Source organism: Ambystoma mexicanum, chromosome 8 (assembly GCF_040938575.1).
Source record: "Ambystoma mexicanum isolate Mex_15411 chromosome 8, UKY_AmexF1_1, whole genome shotgun sequence".
NCBI classification, from domain to species: domain Eukaryota; kingdom Metazoa; phylum Chordata; class Amphibia; order Caudata; family Ambystomatidae; genus Ambystoma; species Ambystoma mexicanum.
The window spans coordinates 1,631,914,001-1,631,930,581 of NC_090929.1; positions in this window are offsets into that span (position 1 = coordinate 1,631,914,001).

Below are 16,581 nucleotides of genomic sequence, written 5' to 3' on the forward strand. Positions count from 1 at the left end.
TTGCAGAGGGCCAGGGCAGGTGCAGACGACCCTGGTCCAGGTTCAGGAAGGACAGAGCATCCTGACTCTGGACTCTGCCCAGCTCATCATAGTCCTGGGAGTGCTTTAGCTTGCTGGAAGAGAAGACAGTGAGTGGGTTACAAGTCACTGTAATATGCTGTCTGTGTGAGACATAGTGAAGGAGGAAACGCCAAAGCACAGTTGCTTCTTTGGGAACATAGCAATTCACAAGCACTTGAAATAGTGGTATGGTCTCACTAGTCCTATTTTGTGGAAGTCAGCTTCCAGTAACTCCTCATTCACATCACTCAGCAGTGGTGGAGATGGTAATTAGGGAGTGCCTCTAATGACACATTTGTCCATTACCAATACCCTCTGAGCCTGCCCAATCACCTCAGCTCCCTCTCTAATCTGTGCCAGTGGCATCATCCACCAGCAGGGTTTTGTCCCCACTGCCAGCACCACTGCCACCACTGCAGCTAGTTGTTGTTCTGGTATCCATTTGTGTGTATCCCTAGTGGGGAAGGCATTGAGGGACCGAATAAGGTATCATGCACGTATACACTCCCTGTATTGCCATATTACCATTGTTCAGGGGGGAACAAAACCCCATGGCAGTGGATGATGACATGAAGGGGCACCTGCACCACAGGGAACTATTGTAGGTGTCTGACTGGGCATTGGGCATTAGGGTCGGGAAGGATATGTGAAGTGACTGCCCTTTGACTCGCATAAGGAAGGATAGTCTCCAGCTATTGTTGGAGTGGCTATCCAAGTTTTCAATAGGGTCACAATAAGTTGCAGATCCCACTGTCTGAAGAGGGAAGTAGCTAATCCAGACCAGAAACTAATTAATCAGGTGTTGATTTGCAATTGTGTAGCTCGCCATAAAATCCTCTAAGGGCAGAAATCCAATGAATTGCCAGACAAACACATTTGTGTGCAGCAGTCTATCAGCAGTAGAAGTGTTAAACTGTATCACTGACTCTTGGTAGAGAACGGAAATGATTGGCTTTACTCAATGAGGAGGAGCTAAACCTTTAAAACCTTGCCCGGATCTAGCGCCAGCCAAGGGCAGTTGTGTGCAGCAGTCTATCAACAGCAGCAGTTGCGTGAGGCAGGGGAGGTTTAATCCCTCCAGAAAATCTTAGATCGCAAGCAGCCCGACTGCAGCAACACGTGAATAATGGTGAGTCACTCCCTATACTTCTCTATTTGTTGATATGAGGGAGGCCGGTTGACCTAGTGATTCACTGCCACCAACTGAAATGGGTAATATCTGCAATGAGTTTGACTTGTTACCAAGCCCTGTGAAACGTCTAAGTGAGACATGTGAATCGGAATCATTATTATGGGGCAATACGATTATTTTGCAGATAGTATTGTCATGCTTAGATTACACTCTTACAGCAACCATTATGTCTGTGTGACGAAGCCTAAATACCTTGTTTGAAGGAAGTGAAAATGTGCTGCAATTGGAAAATGTGAACGTGATTTCTCTGCTTAGAACAATTAGTGTGCTCCCAGGTGGGTTTGCCCAGACAATGAAGTTGTGCTGACTTTAAATGAGTCTTCTATTCTATCAAGTAAACAGAATATTTGAATCCCCCGTGAGCTGATCTGGGTCCTCACACTGGCAGCCTTAAACTTTGTTCTGCCATCTTTAGTGGAATCTTTGATATTCTAAAAGAGGAAGTTCGCGCAAATACAGAATAGTTGCAGGAAATGCAGGGAGCACTATTACAGACACCCAGAAGAAAGAAGTCAGGTGTTTTTTGAAGAATGAGGTAACGGAATTGTATCATGTATTCATGAAGAATTTCGAAAAATTCCCCTTCCACGGGAAGGTCTTGGACATTGCAGCTCAGACAGTGGAGATTCAAAATTTGGTATGCTTGGTCTTGAACTTGGTCTTGAACCAATCAAAGCAAAATGACTCTCCTCTAAGCCGTACACTTCAGGGTTCCACCTCAATACAAACACACGATCATCCCATGTGTGACAGTGTGCCAATGTCATCCGGCACCCAAGTGATTACCCCAGCCACATTGCACACACTGCTCTCGGTTCGGGCTTCACAGGCGTACTGGTGCTCACGTGGTCCGCCGCCTTTAATACCGACATGCAGCGGATATACATCACTCCACCACGTGTGTCTGAATTAAAGGAACAGACACCACACTCCTCCTTTTTCATAACAAAACAAAACATGAGGTACAAACCGGATATAACACAATGGGCCTCATTACACGGTAGGCGGTGAGCCATGGCGCTATTAGCGCCATGGCTCATGCCGGTAAAATACCGGCACCGCCTTGGCGGAAAGGGGATTTACCGCCCTATTCCAAGGTTGGAGGGGCGGTAAATCCCCCTTCCACCATTGCCCTTCCCCATTCCCATTTCTGCCCCATAGGGCTCTATGGGAATGGGGAAGGCGCTAATTACGGCACCGCAAAATTGCGGTGCCGTAATTAGCTCCGAGGTCCCTTAGCGGGTTGGATTTTAACACAAAAAGCAGGCGTTAAATCCCCCAACCCGCAAAGGGACCTCGTAGTAAGGCGGTAAGGATTTACCGGTACCGGTATTTTACCGGTAACAGTAAATCCCTACCGCCATCCGTGTAATGAGGCCCAATGACCTGTAACAACATTTCACTGCAAACACCCCTCCCCCATTGTTTTATTCAAACCAGCACTCATTGTCCCCCACTCAGTCCAATGGACAGGGATTGCAAAGTTCAGGGGTCCAATATATAGTCCTGGAAGTGTGCAGGCTTCCCCCTGGACACTCTCAGGGGATACCTCCTGCCCCTCTCCCGGCTCTGACTCTATTCACCTGCATCCCCTCGAAGTAGGGGACTTGGCGTGTGGGTAGAGGCACCGCCCACGTCGGGCACCTCCTGACAGTCTCTCCTCAGTGTCTCCTCTGGCTTGGCACTCACATTCACTTCTGCTTGGCTGGGGTCCCCACCTTCCTGAAGAAACTGTTGTTCCGTGTGACAGTCGCAGTTCCATCAGATGCTGTCACCATGGAGCCATTGACTGCAACCACATCCAGGGGGGTTGGGCTCATAGGCCTTGAGGGCGGCAGTTTCTCACCAGTACCTCATCCCCGGGGCTTAGCTGATGCTGTCGGTGGCCCCTCCTCACGCCATCCGTCCTTGCTCCTCTTTCCTACTCAACCCGAGCATCGTGGATCACGGCTAGTTCCCTTACACTTATATCAAGTATCAGGCCCCTCGGACATTGCTGAAACATTGCCTCATCCGGTGCCACATTGGTCGACGTAGGAGGGGTAGTTCTATACTCCCTCAGGAATTGGTACAGTGCCCACTGAAGGCACTGGTCTTGTCCATGGGCAATTCTGCAGACTTTGTTGAGGGTTCTCATAAACCGCTCTGCCTCGCCGTTTGCCTGCGGCCAGACGGGTGTGATCTTCCGGTGGCTGATCCCATATTCCTTCCTGAGCTTTGCAAAACTGTCCCCTTGGAACGGTGGTCCATTGTCTGAGCACAGAGTCTGGGGCAGCCCATGAGTGGCAAAGATATTCTCGAGGGCCACCACGGCTCTATTGAACAACACCGACTCGACAAACTCAACTTCGGGGTCTCGGGACCACTCGTCCATCACCACGAGGAAATCCACGTCGCTGCCAGTGGACCCAAAGTCTGCATGTCCAATTTCCTAAGGGCACATACTGTCGGGGCATGGTTTCGATTATTGGCTACCGCTGTACTTAGGAGGCTGCTTGGCACCACACACAGGTTGAGACAAACTCCTCCACCTTCTTCTTGAGATCGGGGAACCGCACTTTCTGCATCAGTCTGGCATTTGTCTTAGCCATGCCTTGATGTCCTTGGTGTGCCAGCTCAATGACCTGCTGAACTGTGCTTGCTGGCACCACAATGCGTTCTCTGCGTAAAAGAAGCTCTGACTCCACGAAAGCTAGTTCATCCCTCACCCTCCAGAGATGTTCCAATGTCGTCCGCACCTCCTGGGTTCTTCTGCCAAGGGTCTCCACCACCGACCTCCATTAGCCCTTTTGAAGAGATCCCTTGAGCACCTGGAAGCACTCATCTGCCTCCGCCACCCCCACCAACTCGTGGAGGGCCAGGGCATTTGGGGTCTTTAACTCAACAAGCAGCCGCACATGCTCCTCAGCCTTGTCCATACTAGTGGTCTCCCCATCTCCTGCTTTGGCTCACGGATTTCGAGACAGGTAGACAGCCACCAAATTGTTGGTCCAGGACGATACACCAATGTCACTTGTATTCAAGGAGTGTCAGCATCCACTTCTCGATAAGTGCCAGGGGTTTCAAGGAGGATCCGCCAGGATCAGTAGCAGTAGCTTTTGGTCCGTCATGACAGTCACTGGTCACCCTAACACATAGAGACAAAAATGTCAACATCCCCACAACACTGCCAGGGCTTCCCGCTCTATTTGGGAATAATGTTGCTCAGTCTCTGACAGGGCTCTGCTCTCAAAGGCAATGGGCCCAACCTCCCCTTGGGTATCCACCTGGGTGAGGACCCGACCCAACCAGAAAGGGTTGGTGTCCTCCACCACCTCAGATGGGAGAGGGAGGGTCTAAAAACACCATGGTATCTTCAGCCATGGGTGCCCCTTTGACGTCCTCAAATGCAGCCTTCTCCAGTAGGCCCCATTGCGGTGTGACATCCTTCCTGAGACTCTGCAGCGGCTCTGACCTGGACACCAGATTCTTGATAAATCGACCACAGTAGGACATCATCCTGAAGAAGCTGTGGACCTCAGTCACATACTCCGATGTTTTAGCCTCCATGATGTCCTTGACCTTGCAATGATCTGGCCATATCCCTCCTTCCTTAAATACAAACCTGAAGAATTTTATGTTAGTCTTCAAGAATTTGCATTTGTCCTTGTGCAATGTCAACCTCAGGTCCTGGAGACGCTGTAATGTCTTCACCAGGCATGCCATGTGTTCATCCTTGGTTTAGGCGAGCACCAGGATTTCATCGCTGATGTTCAGGATGCCGTCTAGATCTGCCAGGGCCCCTCAGATGATGTTCTGAAAGACTTCTGGTTGTGATGTACATCAAGTCAGGGTGTAACACACCTGGTGGTACCCTGCCCTCAAGTCCAATTTCAAGTAGAACTTGATGCCTTGTAAATCCGTAATGATGCCATCAATTGTGGGTGTGAGGTGTCTCGCACGCTTGATCGCCTTTGTTTTTAGCCTCATGTCCATACATATCCTGACTGAATCAGGTTGCTTCGGTTTGTGAGCAATGACTATGGGCGACACCCAGGGCATGGGCCCATCAACTTTCTCTGTGATGTCCAGAGACACCAAGCTGTCCAACTTCTTGTCCACAAGGCCCCGCATATTGAACGGGACTTGGGGGTGCTTGAGGGCAATCGGCTGAATGGACTTGTCTATGTGTAGCCTCACTGGCTCGCCAACCATCCGGACATTTCCTTCGACCAGCCGGCCATACTTCTGGAGAATCCCTTGTATGTCCTCCACATAGAAACTATAGGCAAAAATGACTATGCCCAGAGCTACAGCTCAGCAGGGTGTGGTCACTCACGTGTGTCATACAAAATCGGGACTTGATCGAGGTGCCACTGTGTTCCACCTTTGCCACGAATGCTCCAGCCAATGGAATGGGCTGCTCATCCCCAAATGTGAAGATGCGCACCTTCGGCTTGTGCAACATGGGTGGCACAGTCATGGCGTCATAGTGCACTCTTGCCATGACATTCACCGATGCATCTGTGTCCACCTGGTGTGTGGCACTCCACAGGATGTGGGAGGTCGTATCCACATTTCTGGCATGACTCCTTTGATCTGCCTCCTCTGTCTCGTGGAGCACCAGTCATCCAACATGCACCTCTCCCCCCCTGACCTTGGCCAACGGCACAACCTCCTCAGCCCTTCCTGGCCGAATAGCCACGTCCATCTTAGATGCCCTCACTTCTGCCACCTCATGGGAGCGAACCCACTCTAGTATGCAGGTAGTGTGATGCCAGGCTCACGCAATACTTGACGTCTAAGCTTTCAGGCGAACAGCCCTGAATGAGCTGGTTCCTAATCATGGACTGTTCATTTTCCCACGCACACGAGACTGTCGTGCACCGGAAGCGCCCTTAAAATGTGTCCAGGGATTTATCGTCTTTTAGTCTTGCACTGCACATGACGAACCGCTCCTAGTCTGCATTGGTAAGTGGCATAAAGTGTTCACGCAGAGCATTCTTGTCCTCCACATAAGAATCGTTGGCCGGCTGCAGAGACTGGAAGATTTGATGTATTGCTGGGCCTGCAGATTATGGCAAAGTTGCAATCTTGCTCTCCTCATCCATCTCACGAGTGGCCCTGAAGTAAATGTCCAGATGGTCAATCCATTGTTTCCACCTCGGTCTCAGGTTCAATGGGGCCCCAGAAACAACAAATGTGGGCATTTGTGTTAGTGCCCCCTGCTGGTGCAGAACACAGGCACCCACAGGGGTGCAGCCCCCGGCTGGGCATCCCCAAGCTGCGCCACCTTCATCCTGGTCACCCATGTTGGCGAGCGCACAGCACCCCATGTATCCTCCCGGGCTGCAACTCACACGGGAGACCGAAAGGTCCAGAAGTCCCCCACACAAAAATTGAGTGTGCTGCCAGAGCCACACTCCACACGATGTCCAAAAGACAGACCAGCAGCTATGTTCCCCCAGAGTACTTGACCACATGGGTCAAAAGAAAAATACAGATGATGAGAACCACTATAGGATGAAAAGGACAAAAAAGGAAGAAAAAGAAAAATAATGCATATCTCCCTTTGTTCTTTGTCTTCATGAGCCTCTCACTCCTACTCACCTTGCTATCTGGCGAGTCCAGGGCCCAGGAACACGTAAAAATCGCCAGAGTAGGTGAAATAGAGTACAGCATGTAGGGCTTCCAAAAATGTGTGGGAGGCGCATGAGCACTCCACAAGGGACTGCAACATCATCACTTGTCAATCAAAATAGCAGCCGCCAGCATTGCTCGCCGACCGCAAAGAGTGAAATGAAAAAAGAAAATGCACTGCTGCATTGGTCCTGCGGGTCCAAGCATCAGAGCAACCTTGTTGCCAGTGTGATAGTGTGACATTGTCATCCGGCACCCCGTGAACCCTCCAACCAAGGTAGCACACAGAACACAATGTTCTCGGTTCGGGCTCCACGGGCGTACTGGCTCTCACGTGGTCTGCCCCCTTTATTACGCACATGCGGCAGAGTTACATCACTCTGCCTCTTGTGTCTGAATTAAAGCTACAGGCACCACACTATGGACACAAATGTAGATTACAGTGATTCTAGTGATATGAGGAGTGAACGTTAGACATCAAACATGCCTTCTCCAATTCAACTGTCTGGCAGGTCATTTTGCCTGGACACCCTGCCCTTGGTAGAGCTAATCAAGTAATTTCTTCATTGAGGGGTAAACACTGACAATCAAGACCAGTCAGTAGTGATTAGGGACTCCTCACCAGTGCCAGCCAATGTGAAATCAGCATCTAAAAAGGAGAAACGAAAGCAGAATTATCTAATTAAGGAATCTGCTCAACATAACAAAAAAGCAAAAAGCAAAGAGCGAAGAAAGTAAACAGTAACTCTTCATTGAAGTTTGTAAGATCATTGAATGTACAACCTGGCCATTTGGAAGTCACTACAGGAAACACAACAAAAGGTCAGTTGAACATCGCTCCATTTTTCAAACAGTGCCGAACTCCGCAGAAGTCTAAGGAAGTAAAATTCCATCAACCATCTTGTCAGTACTCTGTAAGTGATATACCAAATAGTACTGGCGAAAAATTGAGCTGTCACCCTGTTTTATTTCAAATTGATCAGGAAGAGGCCACATTGAGTCACTTTTAAAATCATGCCTCCTCAACCCGAATATTTACACAGTGCTGCATTTCGGATAGCTCCCGGACATTAGATTTACACGTGTCAATCGTTCAAGCCTTTGTTACCAAAGTAACTGAAAACATTGGTAGTACTCAATCTCCTATGAACACTGCCTGCCAGACTGATTTGGAAGAGTCAATCTTGCGTTTTGTGAAAAAGTACACCTCCATGGATACTGGTTTGGTTGAAGTTTATCATCCCCGGGATGTAGCTCAGGGGAAATTAAGTGGTATGGGGCTAAGAAGAAAGCTGCTGATGGAAAATGCACAGCCTCACAAAATATCAAAGGTATCAGCAACAGATATGGCTTCACCACGTTTTTTCCTGGAGGCTATTTTCTCACTGGAGGATGGGGTGATTTTGAATAGAAGTACTGTCTTGGACATTCTGCACGTAGTCCCCAGATTAAAAGTGGCAGTATGGAGGGATATTGACTTGATGAACTTCTGTGATGAAAGGAGAATGGATCTAGTAGCAGGTGCGGTCAGCTCATGTCTGACCAGAGCCCTCATTTTAGCATCTATAGATGAATTTCACCTGGCAGGTTTTGATATCTGCACTTGCCCTAGTAAGACTCTAAGTTATTAATTTCAGAGGGGGAATGATGTGCTTCCATGGTCGAGCATGAGAATCTCATGTCCTGCTGACTAGAGCTGGGCTCGATCTGTAACACTTGCACAACCAGTTGGCAAGTATGATAATATGATCAATGATTGGTCTTGGATGCCACAGTCGCTTGGTGGGCAAATTAGGGCTGCGGTCATGCAGCGACCTGGATTTTTAGTGTTTCCTATGGAATTCACAAGGGTTCAATCATCTACTTAATTCAAAGGAAAGGTGTGTGAAATTATCTAAGCATGATTTAATCATCCTCCAAGAAACGTTTCTGGCAGACAGCGTGTCATAGGGCAGAAACATAATTTTCAACAAAAGGCAATTAGAGGTCCATTAGGTCACCCAAAGGGGGGGAGGTTTCATTGTAGCTGCCAGAACGGATACAATGTATAAAATGGAAGAGCTTAAGGGGTCCATGTATGGCATTCTGGCAGTTCACGCAACTATGGCAGATCGTAGTCATAATCTATTGATAATTAATATATATTGTAACTACACAGAGACATCCCAAACTATACTAATGGATGAGATGGCAGACATATTGAGCGAATGGTTAGAGAGATGGGCACAAGGAATGATAATTATAGCAGGGGACTTCAATGCTACTTGTTAAGGTCCTCGTGAAGGTCTGCCAACCACAAAAGAGGAAATAAACCAAGCCTGAAAGGTCCAGGACTTGAAACAGAAACATTTTATGACGTTTTTTTAAAAGAGTGGAATCTCTGCATAGTTAAAGGTGATACACAAGAAGGTGAATATTATAGAAATACATGGCAGAGTGGGAATTGTGAATCTTACATTGATTTTTATCATTCCATCCGAAAATGTATGTTCTAATGACAAAACTTTTAGAATAGTTGATGGATACCCCAGAGACCAGTCGAGACTTGAAGTCACACTCCCCTCTCTCGGTTTAATCTCCCAAAGAATCGGATGGGAATCATTAATGGTTCTTTGGGTAAAAAAAGACTGATTTGGGTAGCTAGTGATGTTTTTAAATATAATAACCGAGACAGGGGAGGATTACTAAACGGGTATTCCAACATGGACCTAGACTTAAAATATCTAAAAGAAGGCTATAAAAATAGAGTAAAATCTATGCAATTCCTTGCGCATCAGAAAGAGGGACAGAAGATGCTTTCCTGTATTATGGCCAAGGGGGGTATTCATTATAGGAAATTAGTCAAATCAAAAGATAATTTCCAAACCATGGGGCAATCAAACCCCATCTCTGAATCTACCTGGTTCAACATTTTATAGAACTATATATGAGACCAGAAGGAAATCTACCAGTCTGGCACAAAGACAAGGGAGGACATTGGCTTCTGAAACTGAAAATATTACACATTTTAAAAATGATACAGCAGATTAGTTATTCTACAGCACCGGGTCCCAAGGGCCTCTGCAATGGAGTAATGATAGGGGATCCTTAAATTACAGGCCTGTTGCACTATTAGATGTGGATTCAAAGATCTTTGCCTCAATGGCTTTAATCGCCCTTAAGTCTTGGGCGAGTCAAAATCGGATATTAAAGATGAACCAGATAGTATTCAGAGCTGGGGAGGGAACTGCAGCTGCTGGGTGGGTGATGAATTATGCACATCGCCTTGTTTGGGAGAGAGTAGTGAAGGAACTGTTTATCATTAAATCAAGATAAACTTTGGGTAAGGTTAGAGCAATGGGGATTGCCACCAGGCCTATTGACAATCCTTTTTTATAATCACATATTTATTTGAATTTTACACAAATACAATTTACATGCAACAATACAATGCTATGTCTTATTTCACAAACACAGATACATAAATTCACATGTGTGGATAAAATATCAGCTCAGTACAATCTAGAAAATAATAATCCATTAATGCAAAGAATATCACAGCTCCAGGAATCTACCTACCCCAGATATCTTCATATAAGTCTCTTTTTTTGTTTCTGCAGAAGATTAGCCTTTTCAATGTTGACATCTGACCCAAATCTCTCATCCATTCTGGAACTCTTCCAGGACCTTAAAATAATTTTCTCAGCAGATAGTGATGCTCTAAAAAGACCAACATCTCTGTGGATATGATAAATCCTCTAACAAGTTTTGTTATCCTAGAATGATACTCTCAAAATCATATTCCACATCCAACATTAAAGCTCGATTCATTGTCATTGTTACCTCCCTCCAGAAATCCCTCACAGAACCACATTCTCATATCATGTGCTCAATTGAACTCATTCTATGTTTGCACCTCCACCATGCCTTTGACATTAACAAGCCACTCTTAAATCATTTCTGCTGAGTCCAATACACCCTATTTCGGATTTTAATGTGTCTTACTCTTTCCGCTAGATTCAATGAGGTTGAGACACATTTCCGAAAATATTGTTCCACCTACCCTCAGACATCTCTGCATGTATTACCTCAGACCATTTCACTAGAAGATTTTCATTGGGAACCCTAAACTGTAGTTTATATACTTTGGATGCGATCTGACCATTCTTCTTGAACTCCTGGATCCAATCCATCCAATCTTTGCAAACTTCCAGGATCTTATTTCCCACTGCTTTCTTTAGTTTCCTATATTCTTCATATGTGTCATTATCAAGTTTCTTTTCAATTTTCAGTCTTTCAAGTGAAATCCATTTCCCGTCCTTGACAAGGTCACCCAACCACTGAATGCCATTGAAAAACCAATTTGGCCAAAACAATGTTTTCCCCTCCAGTTTAACTTCTGGGTTTAACCAGAATTACGTTTTTTGAAAAGGAGACACCTTTATTATAAACTTTCATAAGTCCTTTGCAGCATGCCCAAAGAAAACATCATTGGTGCACTTGACTTACACCCTTGTACATTTTCCGAAGTTAATAATGCCCTTGGGGTAAGAGGAGAACACCTACTGGTTTCAGCTTGAGTCCATACATCCAAAGAGTTTTCAATAAAGGGAAGCAAATGCCTTGCTCCAAAGGCCAGATAATAATTACCAAAGTCTAGTACTGTCAAACCTCCCTTTTCCATCAATAATTGTAATTTCCAGAGTTTTAGGCGTGGTTGTTTGCCGTCCCACAAGAATGTTTGTATTAGACTCTCCACTTTCTTTATCTGCTTCTTCTTTACAATCGGCAGAATCATACTCAGGACATAGTTAATTCGGGGGTCTGACGTCATCCTGATAGCGTTTACTCAACCCCAAAGGCTCAACTTCAATTTGTTCCAACTACGCATGTCCTTTTCTAAAATCTCGATAGTTTGGTGCATATTAACCTGCATCATTCGATCCGCATCCTTCGTCTGCCAAATGTCCAAGTATCGCATTTTCTCAGGAGCACATTTGAAGCCAAATTCTATCAACTGTTGGGCAGTACATGTCTTTGACGCAGGCATTGATTCAGATTTGGACCAATTTATTTTATATCGAGAATGCTCATGAAAAACGTTGATTTAGTTCATAGTTGCTTTGACTGATGTTTTTATTCCTTGTAGCATCAGCAACATATCATCTGCGTAAAGCCATAGTTTTTGCTAGGCTTCTCCCAACTGGACCTCTTGAATCAGCTCATCCCTCTGATTTTTGCTGCCAGAGGTTCCATTGCGAGATCAAGGAGCAACAGGGATAGAGGACACCCTTGTCGTGTCCCTCTGCTCAATTCAAATCTTTCTGAGCAAAAACTATTAGTAGATATATTCGCTGTTGGTTTGGAAAATATTAGTTTGATCCATCCTAGTAGATATTTTCCCACACCTGGGCCCTCCAAGGTGACCATCAAATAATCCCATTCAATGCAGTCAAATGCCTTTTCTGCATCTAACGAGAGTATTGCCACTTCACTGTTTAAATGATTACTTTCAAATAGGATCAAAATCAGTCTGCGCATATTTTCAGAAGCATGTCTTCCTTTTACAAAACCTGCTTGATCTTGTCCAATTATCTCCAGCAGCATATTTTCAAGTATCATCACGATGGCTGTGGCTAATATTTTATTGTCTGTGTTGATAAGATTTATGGCCCAATAACTGTTCAAATTCAGCTTAGATTTTCCTGGTTTCAGAAATAATTAGATATGTGCGTGCCGAGTGGAAGGAGAGAGCGTACCTTTCTTCTGAAATGCTTGTAACATTGTAAACAGCAGAGCAAACAGTTCATCCGGCATAGCTTTGTAAAATTCCTCTGGTAATCCATCAGGCCCTGACATTTCTCTGTATTTAGTTGGCATGGTGCTCTTTTAAATTCTTCGATGTCAAGATTTTTATATCAAATTTAACTTGCTTTGTTGTCTAGCTTCTTAAGGTTGCAGCTGCTTATGTAATCTTTCAAGCAATCCTTTCCCAGCTTCCTCTCACATGTTTACAACCTTTGGTGTATTTTGTAAATACTTTATTAATCTGTGACGGTTCAACAGTTATTTCCCATGACTGGCATTCAATGACATTGATTGATTTTTCATTCTCCATAACCTTAAGAGGGTGAGCTAAGAGGCGATCACATTTCTCTCCACCTTCATAGTAGCTACTTCGTGTTCTGAACAATTGTACTTCTATTTTTTCTGTCAGAATCCTCTCAAGTTTCCTTTTCTTGACAGTTAGTGCTGAGCAACATCCCGGCAAATGTTTTAACATAGTGCTTTTTACAATATCCTCTATTTCGTCTGTACGTTTTTTCACTTCTAGATCTCTATGGTTTCTCTTTTTACTAGAAGGACCCATTAACATGCCTCGCATGTAACATTTGAATGCTTCCCAAACACTTTCCACCCCTACTTATGCCATTCAGTTTTTTTCCCCAAATAACGTAGCTTCTGTCACTATCTTGTCCACTAATTCCACATCCTCTAGCAAGGTGATATTCATTTTCCAATAACTCTTCTGTGGCATTGGGTATGTCAATGATAAACGTATTGACACTGGTGCAAGGTTTGAGATTATTATAGTATTCATTTTGCTTTGGGCACAGTTTTGTGTACAGATCCCAGATTTTAGGAGCATGTCTATGCACGAGAATGTTTTATGACGCCCCGAGTAGAGTGTGTATCGTCTGTCAGGTGCGTGTTGCATTCGCCACATATCTTCTAAGCCACATTCTTCCATGAAGCATAACATTGCATCCCGCTTCATTTTGCTTTCATTGCTGACAGACACCATACTTTTGCCTAACTTGAGATCCAGTGTGATATTGAAATCTCCTGCCACCATAAGATTTTGTTGATTCAGATCCTGTATTAACTGTGTTAGTACTACAAAAAACTTTTCATCCCCTACATTTGGAGCATACACATTGCAGATACTGTATGCAATATTTGGATCTTTTTGATTAATACAAACTATTCCTCCATCAGTATCCTTGCTACAGATAATATCATATATTGGCATTTTTTTTCTTATCACAGTACAAACTCCCCTGGAGCTAGAGGTAAAGCCGGAGCAAACAACATACCCCACCGAACCACGTTTAATTTTTTCTGCATCAGTTTCTACTAGGTGTGTTTCCTGTAATAGGGCAATGTCTGTTCCTAGTTCATCAAGTGTATTTAAAACCCTTTTCCTTTTGTTCGGACCATTTACCCCATTCACATTCCAAGACACTATTTATATGCTGTTTTTGTCAGTCTGAGCCATAATTAAACTGAGTGAAACCCACACTGTGATGAGACACACACACACACAAAAACAAAGTATGACCAAACTCAGAAACGAAACATATAATTGTCTGGCTTTGTCAGTACAAACCCACCATCAGCACCCTCCCGTGTTTTTAAAAAGAAAGATCTGACCAGCCCCCTCCCCAAAGAATCTAAAATTTAACTGCAGATCTTAAACTAATGGAAAGGCGGAGAATAGTCGCCAGATTCGGAAGGCACGGCAGGTCCCATTCGGTCGGAGCCTTGAAGGGCAGACAGTTACTTTATGCGGACGTCTGTTTGTCCCTCCATCTTCGTCTCCCGTGTGTAGAGAAACTCTCTGTTTGAAGTGGGTAGCAGCAGTGAAGGGTAAAGGTTGCACTGTGAGGTAGTGTGAAGGTAAGAGAGGAAGCAATAGCTGATTATAGTTGAAGGGCATTTATTAAGAAAACACAAAGCATGCAAACTGTGCATTGGTATGATAGTATTCATTATTGGCAATACATACTAGCACTTCAGAAGATGTTTAATAAAGGCAGAATTCCACTCTCTATTTACTCACGGCAAATTAACTGCTGGAAGAGGAATGCATATCACTTTTGCGAACTACTATTGAACCAGTCCAACGGCTTGATATGTGCCTTAAACTGTTATGTTGGTATTTCTCCATGCCTTTTTGTTTGAATTGCTGATCAAGGTTAGGGCAAAGCCTTGGCAGACTGTTACTGAAGACCCATCCATGTGGTCGCCAGATGACTACATGGTGCTGCTTTTGGGTTGCAATTAGTGGAAACCAAGGGGAATTCCGTGCATTCTGTTTCTAGCAGTTAAATCACACCTCTTAATTTTATTTGATAGGTTCTTTGATGCTTAGGCTGTCATTTGGGCTCTTGTTGTGCTATTAAGAGTAGTAAATGTGCAAGTGGTGTCTGTGCGTTTGCCTGTCACTGTGACTGATTGTGACTGACTGTGAGTGACTGTGACTGTAGGGACAGCTCTCTTGCTGCTTAAAGGGCACCTTTTATGATATCTGTTGTAAAGTGACAGCAGATATTTCCCATATAAAGCTTTGAAAATGTTCATTTTTAAGACTAAACTTGGGACGAGCTGTGTTTTGAATAAATTAGTAATATTGAATGAATTGGTTCGTTGTGTTATAGTACATTGCTCTGGGCATTACGGTTCCTTTGACAGTGCAACATTGCTCAATTTCTTGGGCCTCAGTCACTATAGATATGCACAGAAAATTGGGGCCGATTCATGGAACAAATGTGCACCGAAATTTGTGGCGCAAGAGTGAAAAAGCAATTGTGTGCGTGCGATTCATGGAAGGCCCTGCGTGTGTTTTCCCCGGGATGTTCTTGAAATCCGTGAGTGGCGCACACGGGCGCACACGTCACTTCAACATCCCGAACACTGTGCGCGATGCGCACAGCAAAAGCGCACAACGTGTAGCGCACACACCAAAAAGGGGCTGAACACGCGGAATGGGGAGCAACCTGTGAAAATGAAGGCGTAACTGGGGAAGTACTGCTGGGAAATACACAGAACGCCCACACACGCGCGAATAACATGTATTCATGGAATCGAATATGGGAAACCCGCGCACGCCAAAAGACACGCACAGGCGTAAACACGTCCGCCACAAGAAGGCAGGCGGAAGCGTCCCCACGTAGTATAAAAGTGCGCACAAACAGCAAACATGTATATACAGCTCCGATGAATGTCGCATGTCTCGCAGCACTGATCGCGGGACACCGTAGGAGGAGGAGAATAGCCAGGCCCTGCACTATTTTGTCCAGGACCAGCCTTTTTGGGATGCCTGATGACCAGGTCTATGGCAGGTATAGGTTTCCACCTTGTGTCATCCTAGACCTGATCACTGAGTGGGAGGATGACCTCACATCACCCACCTTGTGCTCCCAAGCACTGAGCCCCTTGGGCACTGGGTCATTTCAGCAGAGAACTGCCATAGTTGGGGGCGTCTCACAGGCCACACATTCACGCTGCCTACACCAGGTTTTGGCGATCATGACTGCGCGCCCCTCAGTCCGCAGGTACATATACATGCCCAGAACACCCGCAGAAAGGCTGGCCGTGGTCCATGACGTTTACAGGGTGGCACACTTCCCAAAAGTGCTCGATGCCATAGATTGCACCCATGTGGCCCTACCTCCACCTAGGGTCACTGAGCATTCCATCAACGTACAGGTTGTATGCAATGCCCATTCAATCATCACCTCTGTCTATGCAAACTATCTTGGGTCTACCCATGACAGTTTCATATACAGAATGTCCGCCCTGAGTCGGGACCTGGAAGCTGGGAAGCATGGTGACACATGGCTCATTGGTAAGTACAAATGTCTGTGCACATGCATGCATGTCACACACAGACAAATACACAAACCCAACTAATGACAACCATCCTCACCTCCCCAGGGGACAGTGCC